The following is a 15837-nucleotide window of genomic DNA, read 5'->3' as shown; positions in this document are numbered from 1 at the left end:
GCCACGGTGTAACAATGAAGCCGAGGTGCTAATTTACTCTCATAGAAATTAGAAACTACCTTTTAATTATATGCCTGGGAGTGTTCTAAGAGTTCACAAGGATCACCCTGAAAGCTTTTAGCTCCACATTGTGGGGGCTGATCATTTATATTCTTCAAACGTTTTATTTCAGGGGTCGTTCGACATACTTAGGACCGGAGGGAATTTGTCACACCATCAAGAACGGGAAAGAAAGAAACTTTTGGCATCATTTGAAGGTCACTGCTGTTGTTTAAAGAAGCGATAAGTTAATGCAGCAAAATATTTACGTTCATCTGTTTGATTAAAAAGTTTTAGGACAGATAATTGAATTTAGTTGTCAATAGGGACTTGATGACTGAAATACAAACCCTAATATATGCAGCTCGGGCTCTGATCAATAGATAGAAAAAAAATGTGGTTGTTACTGGTTCCACTCTGGAATTGCATCATGTTGAACTGTTTATAGAGACTCTTTGTCGACAAAGGAAGCAGAGTTGTCTGAACTTCTTCCCAGTTTTTTTCCCTCTCTATTTGCATCACCTTCAGACACATGTAAATATTCAAACACATGCCACACGTCATACATAAAACATGATATAAGTGGTCCCATTCTTGTCTGACCTCTTGTGCTCCCGCTTCTTTCCAAGACAGATGTAGATAACACTCCAGACACACCTCACTTCCTGAGAGGAGAGTTATGGCTTCCTGCAAGAGGCACAGCCATCCCCTGGAGTCCTGAGGAGTTAGACAGCTACCTATGGAGAGGGCACATCTCTGACTTGTAGACCTGCTCTGAGGCTTCTCCTCTCACTTTGAGATCCTCCATGTACCTGTCAAAGGGTCAAAAGGGTACGTTCACTGTAGACAAGAGGACTGTGTTTGTGTTTCTGGGTGTGTTGTTGTGTGTATGTGCGTGCATGTACATGTGTGACCCCACCCCCACCCAAGCTGTGACAGATGCCAGGCTGTTTATGTGTGAGGTGTGGGAATGCTTTGCGGGCAGGTGGGTAGATATGCATGTATTTGCGAGCGCATGTGTGTAGGGAGGTGTGTGCGTGTGGTTTGCTGTGGTTGGGTTTGAGCAGCGGTAGTATAATGTGAGAAACTGCACTTGTCAGAGTGTGCAGACATGCATGTGAATTTATTTGCGCACGTGTCAGTACCTTCACACACTTCATCTAACTGTACAAGGAGTCAAATGAGAACTTGTTGCCAGGCTCTGTAGAAAAAAAATGAACCCCAAAACTGCTGTCCATAACCAGAGCACAACAGATGGGGAGCTGCTGTTCTCGCAGCCAAGCAAATGATGAGCTAATTGTAGTGAACGAGGTGACCAAAGTTGGTCATATCTTATTCAGGATTATGACTCAATCCTAGAAGCTTGTGGCACTTAGGCAATTATTCAATCAAAGAGAGGATGTGTCAATAGAAGTCGACAAGAGATTAATTATAAGTCAGGGATGGGTTCAGCTCTTTGTTTTTCCTGGTCTTCTGTCACGGTAGTGGCAAAAATGAGAGCTGATGGGTGAGTGACAGCTCTAGTGAAGCAGGAATAATCACAGTGGTATAGTTAACACAAACTCCCTTTAGCACGGACTGAGATCAATTCAGTGCTGTCCTTGATTAAAATGTTTAATTAGCTGTATTAAAGTGGAATATGAATCTTAGGAACACAGAAACATTCTTGAGTGAAGGAAATAATTATTTGATCCCCTGCTAAATTTGTAAGGTTGCCCAATTTTAAAGAAATGAACATCTTTAAGTTTTTATCATAGTTTGATTTTAATAGGGACAGACAGAATATCAACCACAAATCCAGAAAAAACACACACAAATAAAGTATTTTATTCTCAAACAAAACATGGCTTAGTACTTGGTGGCAAAACTTTATTTGGCAAGCACAGCGACGAGACATTTCTTGTAATTGGCACTAGGTTTGCGTCTCAGGAGGGACTTTGGCCCAATCTTCTTTACAGAAAGTCCTTCATGTTTCCTGACTATTTGTAGGCCTTTCGAAGTTTCAGCACACTCCACAGATTGTCTCTAGGACTGAGGTCTGGAGACTGGCTAAGCCACTCCATGACCTGCTCCATAATGTGCATCTTGTCTGGCTGAGCGAAGGAGATTCTTGTCTGAGATTTTATGGTACATGGCCCAGTTCATTGGTCCCTCAGTGCAGTGAAGTTGTCCTGTACCCTTTGCAGTTTACACCTGCATGCTTGACTGTCTGGATGCAGTTCTTTAAGTCACACTCAGCATTTCTCTTCTTTCAAACACAGCAGGTCAAGTAACTTCAAGTACATCCGACCACATAACTTTCACAAAAGCCTTTGCCGAATCATTTAGATGTTCACTGGCAAAGACGGGTTTGTACCCTGTATCTTCTTGAGCAGAGGAACCTTGTACGGACTGCAAAACATCATTTATTATGGCGTAGTGTGTTAAAAATGGTTTTCTTGGTGACTGTGGTCCCAACTGTTTATCATCCTTAAATCACAAGGCAGGATCTTGCATCGTGAGGTCCAGACCACGGGTTATTGGTTGTTGATGGTCATTTTGTATTTCTTCCATTTCTGAATAATCATCTCAACAGTTGTCACCTTCTCACTTAGTTTCTTGCTGATGGCCTTGTAGCCCATTGTGCATGTCTACAGTCTTATTCCTGACATCCTTTGACAGCTCTTTAGTCTTCCTCGTGATCGTGGATAGGTTGGAATAGAAGAAACTGATACGGTGGACAGATGTGTTTTATACACATAATAAGTGAGCTCAGGAGTATCTGTTATTGATTGATTGATTGCAATCTGTGTGCCACATGGACACAGCCAATCTGTGGTAGTCTGGCTACGTTGTAGGGAATCGAATACTTATTTCACTCAATGACATACAAATCAGTTAATAAATTTTATGTAACATGTCTATCTATTAAAATCAAACTAGCATAAAAATTAGAGACCATTCATTTCTTTGGAAGTGAGCAAACCTACAAATTCAGCAGGATATCAAATAATTATTCCCCTTACTGTAACTTGAGGCCTTTAGTATAAGCTAAAGCTAACTTTTTTCTGTATCTACAGCCCTCGTTGGTGGCTTAGGTAATATAACACAATGCAAATATATAGCTGCACATGGGAATGTGTGTGTATGTGTGCCTCTACAAGCTCTTCAACAGCTATAGGAGATTAAACAGGCCAATAGAAGGTCTATGAGTCACTCAGCCAATCCTTAGTAACCTGCCATTACTGCCATTATTCATAGAAAACTGTACAGGGATAAAAAGCACTGGGAAATTTTCTCTTTGTTATCTGCCAACAGGTTCAAACGAATAACTGTCATCTCTTAATGTATATGCCCTTTCAAGTTTGAGGGAGTGACCAGTATCTTGACATCTCAGAGACTGCAGCGATGATTTATAAATCAGACCGTCCACAACTTCTCACCTTCAAACACATAACCCGAGGAAATGATAAATTTCAGCAAAAAGTTGTGCAAAGATTTGTTTGTGTTTTACTTCCTTTGTTGAAATATGTAGTTACAAGTTGTTAAATTAGTTTTAAACAAAGATTATTTAATCTTTTTCATCTTTCAAATATCAGTCATCAAAACATTTCAGTCCTCTAATCAGCCTTTGTTCCAGAGAGGATTGAGACAGTGCGACTGAAGCGTCATGTATCCCGATTCCTCGGGATTCCCCTCCATGTGTTTTATCGAGTCCTGCTGTTTTATTTGGCTGACGGGGAACAGGATGTGAGATTTACACCAGCAGAGACAAACAGGAGCAAGCTGAGACACAAAGATGGATTTGGTGGTTAACTCCCCGATCGTGTCATCAGAGAAGAGAGATAAATGGTGAGAGGAAAATAAGCGAGGGGAAGCGGACTATTTTTCCTAAAGCTCCACGGAAGTTTCTAATTATATCCACTCTGAGACCTGCAACCTCCATTGAGACACTGAACCACCCACTGACACATTTTCGACACCAGATATATGCACATACACACACCCTTACTAAGACCTGACCTTCGCTGGCTTTGTAGTCCCTTCTGAGTAAGAACCAAATTAAAGAGAGGAAAATACAGCCATCTCTCTTTGCTGCTGTTAAAGACCACTAATCTCTTATTTAAAGTGACATTAATATGCAGCAAGTTTTCACACTAACATACTTCTGTCACTAAAAAAAAGTGATGGGAGAAAGGGAATACAAGAGGAGGGAAGATGTGTATGTGTGCATGTGCATGCGTGTGAGGTTGATTGAGGGCAAGGGCTGTCAAGCCTTGTAATATGGAAGCTAAGCCACAGAGCCCCCAGCCCCAGGCGGGCAGATGGTAGGGTGGGCAGTGAGGGGCGAGGGTCCACTATCTCTAATTCTCAGCTGTACTTGTAAGATATGCACTATGTATAAAATGTGCTGGCAAAGATCCATGTCCTTCAACTCCCTATGTACCCCTGTTGGCTCCACCCTAGCCAGCTGTGTCTGTGTGAGCTCACTGGGCTCTGACAGCAGGGATCAAAACAACATGTGAACCTGCCACGACACGGACCACCATCAAAACAAGCGAGCACCCACGACAAGTCTCCCATATCTACATCACAAGAGTTGAGGTGTGTTAAGAGCGGCGCCGGGACTTCTGTGTGTGTTTGTGTCTCCATCAAACACGACGATGGCTAATGCATTAGTCAGTGATTGTATCACACTGGGATGTTGCTGAGCACAATTAGCTCTTTGAGCTGCAGTGGAAGCAAAACGTGAGCCGACACGAACCACAGAGCTTTGTATTCAGATCAAGGGAAAACTCAAAGCTCCACCAAAACTTTGTTACCTTTTTCTTTGTGTGTGTGAAAGTGAGTAGACACACTTACAGAAGCACGCCTCACAAAGACAGTGAGAGCATGATAGACTGACAAAGTGAGTAAGTGGAAGAATATGAAAAGAAGATGAAAGTATGTGCGTATCCCTGCTGATGTTACCATTCAGTCCGCACGGTCCAAAGACAGGAAATGTGTGCCTTCCTGTTTGATCATGTTAAAACAGAAGAAACATAAAAATAGACAGGACAGTAGAAATATTTAACATGCCTGCTTACTTTTAAGTGAACAGGTGAACTTAATAAAGAGGCCCCATTGTGGAACTAGTTCATTTTGTGGGTATAAAAACAGGGTGGGGGATAAAAGAATAATATGGAAAGAAAAATGAGGAAAACATCAAAGCAGATGACAGCTCAATCAATTCATAAATGCCTCTGGACAACTGCAAACCGAGGATTAAATTAAAGAGGCCTGCCTGAAGTACCTAAATACATTTACCACATCAAAATCTCTTATTAACAAATTTAATTCAGCCAATTATAAGGGAGAGATTGTGATGACTTAAAGAGAAAAAGACATACTACACTGCAGGCTTCCCCTCATCTCTCACGCGAGCGCGTGCATGCACATGTCACACTTGAACTATGTTCTCTTGGCAGCGAGGTATTGTCTGTAGTATTTGTGGGTGACTGGAACAGATAATCAGTTGTTTAGCTGTCCTCTTCTTCCCACAGGAAAGAGCTGACAGCTTTAGGCCATCACTTAGGTCACGTATTAGAGGCTGTATTATCATGGTGTCTGCACAAACACATACACACACAGACCCGCATTCGCGGCCATATACACACTCAAAATGATCCCCTGTGTGGCAGCTATAGCAGATGGAGTCCTGAGTGACATGTCCTGGCAGAGGAAGGTTACATCATGTAAATAATGTGATACTCTGCCAGACTTTAATGACATTAGAATTAATTCCAACTCTGTGTTTTATGCCCCACACATACACCCAGTCAAACACACGCGCGCACACACAGAGACCTCATTCAGTTGTTTACTATGCTCGTTTGCATCTGTAAACCTCAGCTGGCTTTGAAATTACATTTCTGGTCGTTATAAAGTTGATTATGACATTTTAACTTAATGTATTCTAAGGTTCAGAATACTTACTTGCTAAGTGAAGGTTTTTTTTTGGAGATATTCTCCACTTTACAGTGCAGCTCTGCTAACCATATGCTGTTTAAAACTGATTATTAGATTTGATTAATGTGTATCATGCACAATTACTGGAATATAATTGAACACAGTGGTCGCTTTTGGCACTGCTCCCTGACAGTGGACATGTGCCGACACGACTGAGGGAGTTAAAAAGGCCAAGCAGCTGCCGAGACAGACGTGACTTCTGCTCGAGCCAGAAAAAATGTAATATGTTCAAACTATATTTCACTGTATTGTTTACTTTGAAGCCCCCAGATGTTGTGAACATGTGGATGTTTTATATGGTAGTTAACAGCAGGTCACGCTTGGACTGCCACTCCCTCAGAAACAATTAATAAACTATAAACAGTCTAATGTCCCCTCCCCTGAGCATTAGGTTCATACTGCTTCCGTGCAGAGAAGAAAGGCGGTGAAAATTTGCTTTCAGTTCACTGGGGGGGGGGATTTCTTTTAACTTTTTACAACTTCTCTGCTGCGGAGCTGTTGCTGTTCATTTGACCAGCACTTAGGGGACGGTACAGTGAGAGCAAACTGATGATGTGGCTGAACTCCATGACTCCATGTTTCTCCCGGCTGTTTTTGTTTGCTGCTGTACACAGACACCTTATCCAAAGTGTAAGCGTATTTTGTTTCAAGTGAGGCTTGTTCTGACATGATGCAAGTAAATATATCTGTTGTCTGGTGGCGTCTGATCTGATTAGTGTGCCATGAAAGGCTCCATTGAGCGCAGGAATCTGGTTTATGCAACATGTCCAATTATAAATGTATAAATGGATGACTGGATTTCGGCTTTGAAGGCAGATGGAAAATTCATTACACCAAACAAGCCTTAAAAGGAAAACATGGAAAAGTAAAACATGGAAAAGTCTAGCTTTTGTTTATGCTTTTCTGGTTTGAGCTTCACCTGTCCTTAAGGATGAATGCATTAAACATTTGTTTTACTGTAGAGGAACTGAGCAAAAGCTTATCAATTTTTTAAACAAACCCCCTTTGCAAATATTAAATAAATCTGTATCAATAGAATTTTATGCATAGGACAGATTGTGTAGGTTGGATTAAGTCATCACAGTCCCTGGGAGCTAGCATTCTCAGTTTCATCATCACAGATGGCTTATCCCTTACCCGGGATCCTCTAGCAGGGGTTCAGGGGTCACCCTGCCATCAGAGGAAGCCATCACTGAGTAGCTGACCCCTCCTCTAGCCCCCACCTTTCATCTGTCTCTCTGATTAGTTTACCCATGTGACAGATAGCAACTCAAAATGAAACACCCCATGGACACCCTCCTGGATTTATATATATATATATATATAGGTGTTTCACACAACTCACAGGCTGAACAATATATATATATATATTAGGGGTGCAACGATACACAAAATTCACGGTTCGGTCGCACTTTGCAGTTATTTATTTGTAAAAACTGTTTGGAATCATGTAGGATTTTCATTCCACTTCTCACGTGTGCACCACTTTGTGTTGGTCTTTCACGTGGAATTCCAATAAAATTGATTCATGTTTGTGGCTGTAATGTGACAAGATATATATATATATATATATATATATATATATATATATATATATATATATATATATATATATATATATATATATATATATTTATATATATAAAAGATAGGGTTAAATTTAAAAACTGTACTTTTGAGTTAAAATATATATTTATAATTTTAATAAATGACAAATTAAAAAGGCATGAACATTTTTTTTGTATCGAAAAAATACCGAACCGTGACACCAAGGTATCGAACCGAACCGTGAATTTTGTGTATCGTTGCACCCCTTATATATATATATATTATACTTTGGTGTCACGGTTCGGTATTTTTTCGATACAAAAAAAATGTTCATGCCTTTTTAATTTGTCATTTATTAAAATTATAAATATATATTTTAACTCAAAAGTACAGTTTTTAAATTTAACCCTAACCCTTGTGCGTGTTTTTTATTTTGACAGTGAATGCGCACCTGCGGACCACTTATGTGCAGCCCTGGTTATTTAGCTCGTCATATTGCAGCCACAGAAATTATTTTGTCCATGAAACCATAAAGCTGCACTTTCTTTTTGCCTTATAGTCTGATTTGTCATAACTTCTCCGTTTTGTGGTAAGCTTTTCTTTGGCTGTCACTTCTTCACCCTGACCTGTCTTGTTTGGCTCAGCAGAACTGAAATGCTTTTACACACTCACTCACATAAGCTCAGCGATTCTCTGCGCGATCAACCTCTCACATGTTTAAGCTGCGGGAGATTTCACTTGTCATGTTTGCATAGTAAGCTAACGATTAATAAGACGATGTCAGAGGAATTGGTGCGCAAATTATCATCACTCACAGATCAATGCTGTCGCTCTCTATACACAGTTCGCACGATTGCAAAGTGAAAGCAAAAAAACAAGCGCAAATTCAAACGCGATTTCAATATGTCACATATTGACAGTGGCTCACCGATGCCAATGACATAATTACCCAGCTACATTTCTGAAAGAATGCAAAAGCATTGACATATATTTTTCCTTCCTACAATAGCCCGACGGGCAGGGTAGCCCGACTGAAAAATCGCTAGCCCCAGGACGTCAGGCTAGCGATATTGCAAGCCCTGTATCTGATTGAGGAATCACTCATCTTTGGAAAAGAGAGTTTATTACAGAGAAATGGCTCTTTCCAAAATAAAAGCTATACTATCCGCTTCTTCTGGGCTATATTCTCAGCAGCATAAGGAGAATCATGTGCTAACAGCTGTCTAAATGACTCGGCTAAAGTTAGTAGCATGCTTGTTGTTTTTGTCTTTGCACTAGGATGATGTCGGCGTAAATGTGCAGTCATATTCGTCGTGTTCCCACTAGTGCTTTCAGGTTAATCTCGTTGAAATGACCTTAACACCACAACACGGCAAATCTCGAGCTACCGCCGATCGCCCCGTGCATGGGGCTAGACGGCTAACATGTTAACGAGCTAACTGCGCTAACACACTAGTTCCCACCCATGTAATTGAGCATTGCATGGCACATCCAACATACTGTTTTACTTTAGTCCATGACTCGCTTACCTTCAGGGTCATACGTCACATGAAAACCAAAATAATTCCAAACGCCAGATCTGAATGAGGGTGGGGGAGGTGCCCTGCGCTCTTCCTTCTGACTATGCTGTCTGTGTGGAGCGCTCAGTGGATCTGCGCTCGACAGTGCAGCCTAGGCGGAGTAGTCGAACGCAGATTCACTGAGCGCTCCACACAGACAGCATCGTCAGAAGGAAAGTTGATAAAATAAATTACAAATGTTGTATTGTTCGATACATATGCGTACCGAACCGAAAGCACTGTATCGAACGGTTCAATATCGACACACACACACATTCTGCTAGTGAATGCACTTTCAATTACAAGAAGAAGAGAGTTGAGCCTTTAAATGTTCACGACTCGCAGCCCAGGGCTCTGCTCTGTTGGGTTCTAGAGAGCAAATCCATCCACTTGCCTTCAGCTGCATATCAGGTGTCCTCTAGCTTGTCTCTCACACGTGATTGGTGCGTATCTACCCCGCAGCCACAAATGGGGCTCTGCTAAATGCAATGGCATCCAGTACTCATTCAGTCTTGACATTATGTAATGGACAGCTAGCAGAGGCTCAAACAAAACTTCACAGTCTGTACATCTGTACGTGGTTGCTGTGTTTATAAGTAGAATTAAAGCATTCTCCTTTACGCTTATTCTATACAGTAACATTTCTCTATAATAAATGCCTGTTTTTGTTTGGACTTTGCACAGGTTGTAGTCTATGTTCTCTATCGTACATGAGGTAGTCTGTTTGAAAGAGCTTATTATATTTGAAGGATGTCACATTGTCAAGTTCATGACTTGAACATTAAGCCCTGGTCTTAACCCACTGTGGAGGAGTGACAAAAATGAAGTGCAGCATGGGTCTAAAGGTGCTCTTTAGACAACAGGTACCAGCGTAAGGGCTGATTTGAAGATTTCCCTTCGCCATACACTTAGAGAAGTGTAGGCTGCATGTTGATGCAGTCATCAGGGGGTGATTTGGCTGATATACGAGGAGACCTATTGCTCATCAGAAAGCTATCCACCATGCTGATTGAGTCATATGTAGAGCCGCTGGGATAATTTGTCACAGGCCTGCCAGGTCAATGGACTTTGATTGGAACACGGTATGAACTCGAGGATTTCCACTGAGTTGAGTACTCTCACACACTCTCTCAGTCTCAAGATCTTTTCTCACCGTCATATCACATCTTTTATTATTTTTTTTGTTCTTTATTTCTAAGTTTTCTGAGTTGCACTGTTGCCTTGTTCCTTTTTGTTTCTTCCTTTGAAAAACTTACTTTAAAATCTCAACATCTCCTCTCTGGTGTCTGTATTTTTCCAGCCTCTTTTCTCTTTGCCTCTTTTTTTTCCCTGGCCTCAGCCTGGGGCCCTCTGCTTGTTGAAAGGTAACAGAATCTTCCGGAATGACCCGCTTGAAATCGCTGGGTTGATTTACTGATGTTTCTGTCAGGGAGAAGCACACAGCACAGGACTGTATCCCCCACACTCCACAAAACTAGAGGTGTCAATTACAGTAAAGATCTATGAAAAGGGAAACAAAAAAAAGAGTGGTCCATGATCCAGACTGAACTGTTAAATGTGACAAAAAAAGGAGATCAGCAGACATACATTTCCAGAAACCTTGTCTGAAGCACCTGTTCATTTTGTGGTTAAGCCTGAAACATTAAAACATGTGGCTTAACTGGGGAGCTAGCTGTAACTCTGCCAAAGGCTTGAATATACAAGTTCAGCTGTGCACTGTAACTTTTAGCACTTCACAGTGAAAATCATAGCCTTCGCACTTCTAAGCCGAGCAGTGCAGTTCCCCTTCATTACCTTTCTCCAGGAAAAAAGAAAGAAAGAGAGGTTTGAAAGCAGGGAGAAAGAAATGATGTGAACTTGAATAACTGAAGAAGAAGAAGCATGGCAAAATACCTGCAGTGACTTTCAAAAAACCACAAGATCTTTCATCTGACTGTTTTGGCATTGCCAGGTGGGAGACTCTGTACTGACCATAACATAGGTATGCCTAATCCTCTTTCATCTGCAATATCACACAATGGGAGTATCTGTCCGAGTGAAGAGGGAGGTTCATGCAGACATAAAAGGCCGACGAGGGAGTGTTGCATGTCTGTACCAACATTGTCCTGGTCCTTATTATTCTTTGCACATAGCTGTAAGTCTAAACAAGACCAGCTTCCTGAGGAGGACTGCTGTGCACTCTCTGCACTCACGCTGGCCATGGTGTTGTTCTGCTCCAGTGTGTATGTGAGCGAGTATGTGTTTGTATGTGTGCAAGGAGGCTGCACCGTTAAGATGACCCTGCTTTCATTCTATAGGGGCTTTCACTCGGCAAGAGCTCAGCCCCTGTAAAGAGTGAGACTGTGCTGGTGCCTCTCTTAGCCTCTCTTTCTTGTGCAGACGTCTCTTCTCTTTCATTCTCTCTCTCTCTCTTTCTCTCTCTCTGCAGCAGCAGCTTGAGTACTTCCAGCTGCCGACATTGGATACCACCTCCTCCACACACGCAAACTCTCAAAATGGACATACACAGGTACAAACTGGGCCAGTATAGAGCGCATGTACCAAGACTTCCCTCTACATATATGCATTTGCTGAAATGCCTAGAGTTTCTAATTGTGTCTGCATTTTTTAGCCCATATTGTTGTGTGTTTATGTAATTGGTCTATGTGTGCATGCAGACAAATCAGCCTCGTCTGCATCCTCCGTCTGTGTCCACAGAGGCTGTGATGTACCATGGATAGCTGACCAAGGAAAGACACCCCACCTTGCAATGTGCTGCTTTAGCTTCTCAACATAAGAAAAACTCCAGCAAAGGAAAACAAACGAAGCAGAGAAGACAAACGTCAAATGTGACCTGCTAGAAACTTTGAAACAAACAGATGTACACACTCCTCATCCCGCAAGCAGTTCCTCTGTAGCAGCACTATGTCTGTCAGTTCTTTCATCATGTTATGAAATAAGAAGAGAGCACAAGAGGAACTTGTTGCTGGGCTATAAGACCAAAGCAGCCCAGAGAAAAAATGGTAATGCAAGCAAGAGCGGCGGCAGGGGTCTGCCGGGGTGTAACCATAGCTGCTAAACTCGCATTCAGGCCTTTTCCAGAGCAGGGCTCAGAGTATGCAGACGACCCAGGGGCTAGAGACTTAGGGAGGACTTTAAGCTTCTTTGTCAAGCTCCTCGGAGCTCAGTCGACTGCTGTGAAGAGGCCGAAGCATGCAGCTGTCTAGCAACAAGAAACCACTCATACCACACATACTGGCCTGTGGTTAAGGAGTGCGAGTAGGAAAGTGTACGTGGTTCATATTGTGTGACTCAACATGTGGGTCTGAATTTGTGAAAGTGCACCGCTGATGAGTATCACACCAGGTGAGACATGTGTTTAGAAGGCTGATAACATGCTTTTAATATTTAGATTTCAGACTTTATAACACAAGTGTAACACCAAATACACAGTTTGTCTATGAAAACATGCAAATGTAAAGAATCGCTTTGCATTTTATGAACACATCACATCTCCATTTGTGTCATTAAAACTACGCTTAACGTGTAAGTAATGAATCAAACACCTATTCAAAGAAAGACACCCAGTTAAACTGTCTAACTCAGCCTACTAATGCCTGATTTAGAGAGGTAGGTACACTTAAGGACTTAAGCAATTTCACATGGAATAAGGATGGTGGATTCTGTCTTCTGTCACAACGCTTAAATTGCCTTTAAAGTGGGATTTCCGTATGGCTGCTACAGGCAAAAGGGATGACAACAGCCAGCAATAACTCTTTCAGTGTCCATGTAGACATGTATTAGTTTTATTTTGATATGAAAAACAGTGAAACTAATTGATCATGAGCCTTCTTTTCTGGCAATTGTAACGGCCAGTATATTATAAAATTGTAGAGGCAGTATAGCAGTGACAGTGATTTATCAGTATATGAGGTCTACAGTGTTTCTTATAGGCCTCATCTACATAAAGTACGGTCCTTACAACGAACACATCAATATGCATGACTCATTCTCGAGTCCTGTGAGATGTGGCGCAGACAGAGCCACAGACATTGGACAACACAGCAAACCTAAGCGCTGTCTTTCAATGACAGTATTATCAGTGAAACTAACACCCTCTTTGGAATGCCACAAACCTGCCTGGAGACATGGAGCAGCTAGTTTTATGAAGCCCATCCCTGCACTGCCCCAAATGAGCCATGGTGAATTCTCCACCGCCAGTCAATCCCTGGGGAGGCAGTCAAGAAAACCCTATTATATTTGGGGGCAGGCACCGCTCAAACTGACAGCAACTGCTGCGACAGCAAAGCTCGCGGAAAGAGGGAGAGAGAGGGAGGTATGTTCACCATCTCTACGTGACAACAGGCTAAATTGCTCACAAGTTGGTCTCATTTGCTTTGCATGGCGATTGCGCACACAGAACAATGCACTTTGCAGTTAAAGATGAACAAACCTTCTGAATTATGCTAACAGCCCAGAGTGCTCGGGCTCCCTCGTCTTACAAGTGCTTCATCAGTTTCGCACAAAACCCAAAGTAAAAATCGAACCATAAATACAAATTAAGCTTTGCTCTTAAAAACAGCTGCTAAATTTATTTGAGTGCTATATGATTAGCTAACTAAAAAAAGCTACGTTCATTAAGTTGCACTTTTCCAGATGTCTCTCTACGCTCAAACCATTGGGCTCCCCATTGTATGCGTCTGCAATTTAAGATCAGTTATTAATTTTATAGTCCACTTAAAATAGCCGCACCTGTAATTAGAATCTTAAATTGTAAACTGTGCACATGCTTGTGTGCGTGCATACACACACACACACACGCACACAGAGAAAACCACAAACTGGTCATGGAATATAACCAAAGCAGGGAAATTACCGCAGCGCATACGTCTGGAAGTCCCTTCTCTGTGAAATGCGTATGAAGCATTAAAGCAACAACAAAAAAAGTAGCATGAACAGAGTGGAAGCTTGGGAGGACGTGAGTCCACAAGTGCTGGTTTCAATCTGAGGGATAACATGGAAAAGGTCAAGTCTGAGTCGGCAGATCACACATAATCACCTCCCACACAATGCTGCTGCCCTATTCCACAGAAGCCTCCTGATGAGAAGAGTAGATAGACAGACAGGAAGAGGCTGACAGATATAGGGCAGTGGAGGGAGAGAGAGAGAAGGAAGGAAGGAGAGGAAGAAAGGCCCAAATAAAGGAGAATGAGGCATTATCATTCCGAGCATCAACCAAATAGCAGATGGGCAGCTTGTCTGTCTTGGGCTGCGAAGGAGTGGCATGTGACCCTGTTCACCCCAGGCCTAATGAAAGATTGACTGACTGACTCACCTCACTACGCCAGCGTGTATGTATGCTCGACCAAATATTATTGGATGCAGGGCCTGGAAATGATCTAGGAGCTTAGAGAGGGAGGAAAAAACGAACATTGCAGAACAGTGACTGAAGGCAGGGCCACAAAGTGAACTAATCTGAAAATGAACAGTGGTTCTGTGTTACGGGCAGACCACAGCGCAGTGAACTGAAAATAAGTGCAGTTGTGCCATGCTTTGACATGCAACTGAACACAAGGCTGCGGAGTAATGTTGAAGCTTATTTCAAATCACAGTCTGTGATTTAAAAACTACAGAAAAGGAAAAAAGAGTACTTGGAGAAAAACTGGAATTGCACAAGTTATTTTACTGTGTTTAGAATTACACAAAAAAAAACATATTGCAGGTAATTCTTTCTGTGACTATGATTGAATGGAAAATCAGAACTGTGCACTCTCTCAAGCCCAAACCAAGTGTATACTGAGCAACCTTGGTTATGTATAAATCATCTGTACATGCAATAAAGTTTGAATGGCTAATGCTTGCTTTGTGCTTCTACAAGTATCACACAATTAATGTTATCCTGGAGGTCAAACAGGAAAGATAAGTGGCTAACCTCAACTGAATGCAAATAGCCCACATGCATACGAGGTGAGCTACTGACAGGAAAGGACTCATTTAAGTGCCTTATGAAAGGGACATTTCTAGAGAGAAAGGTGCAAAAACACAGTTGTTCAGTGTAGTAATTAATTGTTACTTCCACGGTCTCTGGTTCTATATTCTTTATCACAATAGCATAAAACGGCAGCATTACTGCAATAATTCAGGTTTTAAATAATGTTCACTGAATGAATTAGGTTCTCCAAATCAGGTGTGTGCAGCTTAAATCATGTCAAAATTAATAATGAATTCCCACAGACATTAAGACCGGTGACTCTTTTTGGCATATCCAATTAGTTCTTCAGTGTCGTCCGGGTGCCTTTATAGTGTCAATCAGCAGGCAGTAAACATTGTCTTTCAGCAGCAGTCTACCTCAGGGGCACTGCCTTTAAACAACAAAGTCAGCTCTTTGATACCTCCCCTTCTCACCTTTCAGCACAGCCATCCCCAGACGTAAAAGCACACCTTCCCATAAAACACCGCCACAAAACACCAATACACCCTCTTTTTCGACTTTACAGCCTCTCGTCACACAATTACCCATGATCACACAATCAGCATTTCTTTTTACGACTCAGACCTGAGCTGAGTGTATGTATTTTGAGAGAGCGCAAGCAAGCGAGTGAGGGTCCGGATGGGGTTTGTGTAGGGAAAAAAAAAAAGAGGCATATTTATATACAGACGGACAAGCTCACATAGATGCAGACAGGGAGCTGAGCAGACACATGCACCCAAGCACACACAAACG

The 15837-nt window shown here is 41.9% G+C and overlaps 1 long non-coding RNA gene across 1 annotated transcript; it reads left to right on the top strand.

The window, feature by feature from the left end:
- The first annotated feature begins 407 nt into the window (after positions 1–407).
- On the top strand, positions 408–15216 carry LOC113012132 (uncharacterized). The gene is made up of 3 exons (XR_003270653.1): positions 408–870; positions 11563–11643; positions 11832–15216. It is a non-coding gene; the product is annotated as an uncharacterized LOC113012132 (long non-coding RNA).
- Positions 15217–15837: the final 621 nt, after the last annotated feature.

Source organism: Astatotilapia calliptera, chromosome 19, assembly GCF_900246225.1.
Source record: "Astatotilapia calliptera chromosome 19, fAstCal1.2, whole genome shotgun sequence".
NCBI lineage: Eukaryota > Metazoa > Chordata > Actinopteri > Cichliformes > Cichlidae > Astatotilapia > Astatotilapia calliptera.
Note: the sequence above shows the minus strand (reverse complement) of the source record. Positions and strands in the feature narration are given on the sequence as shown.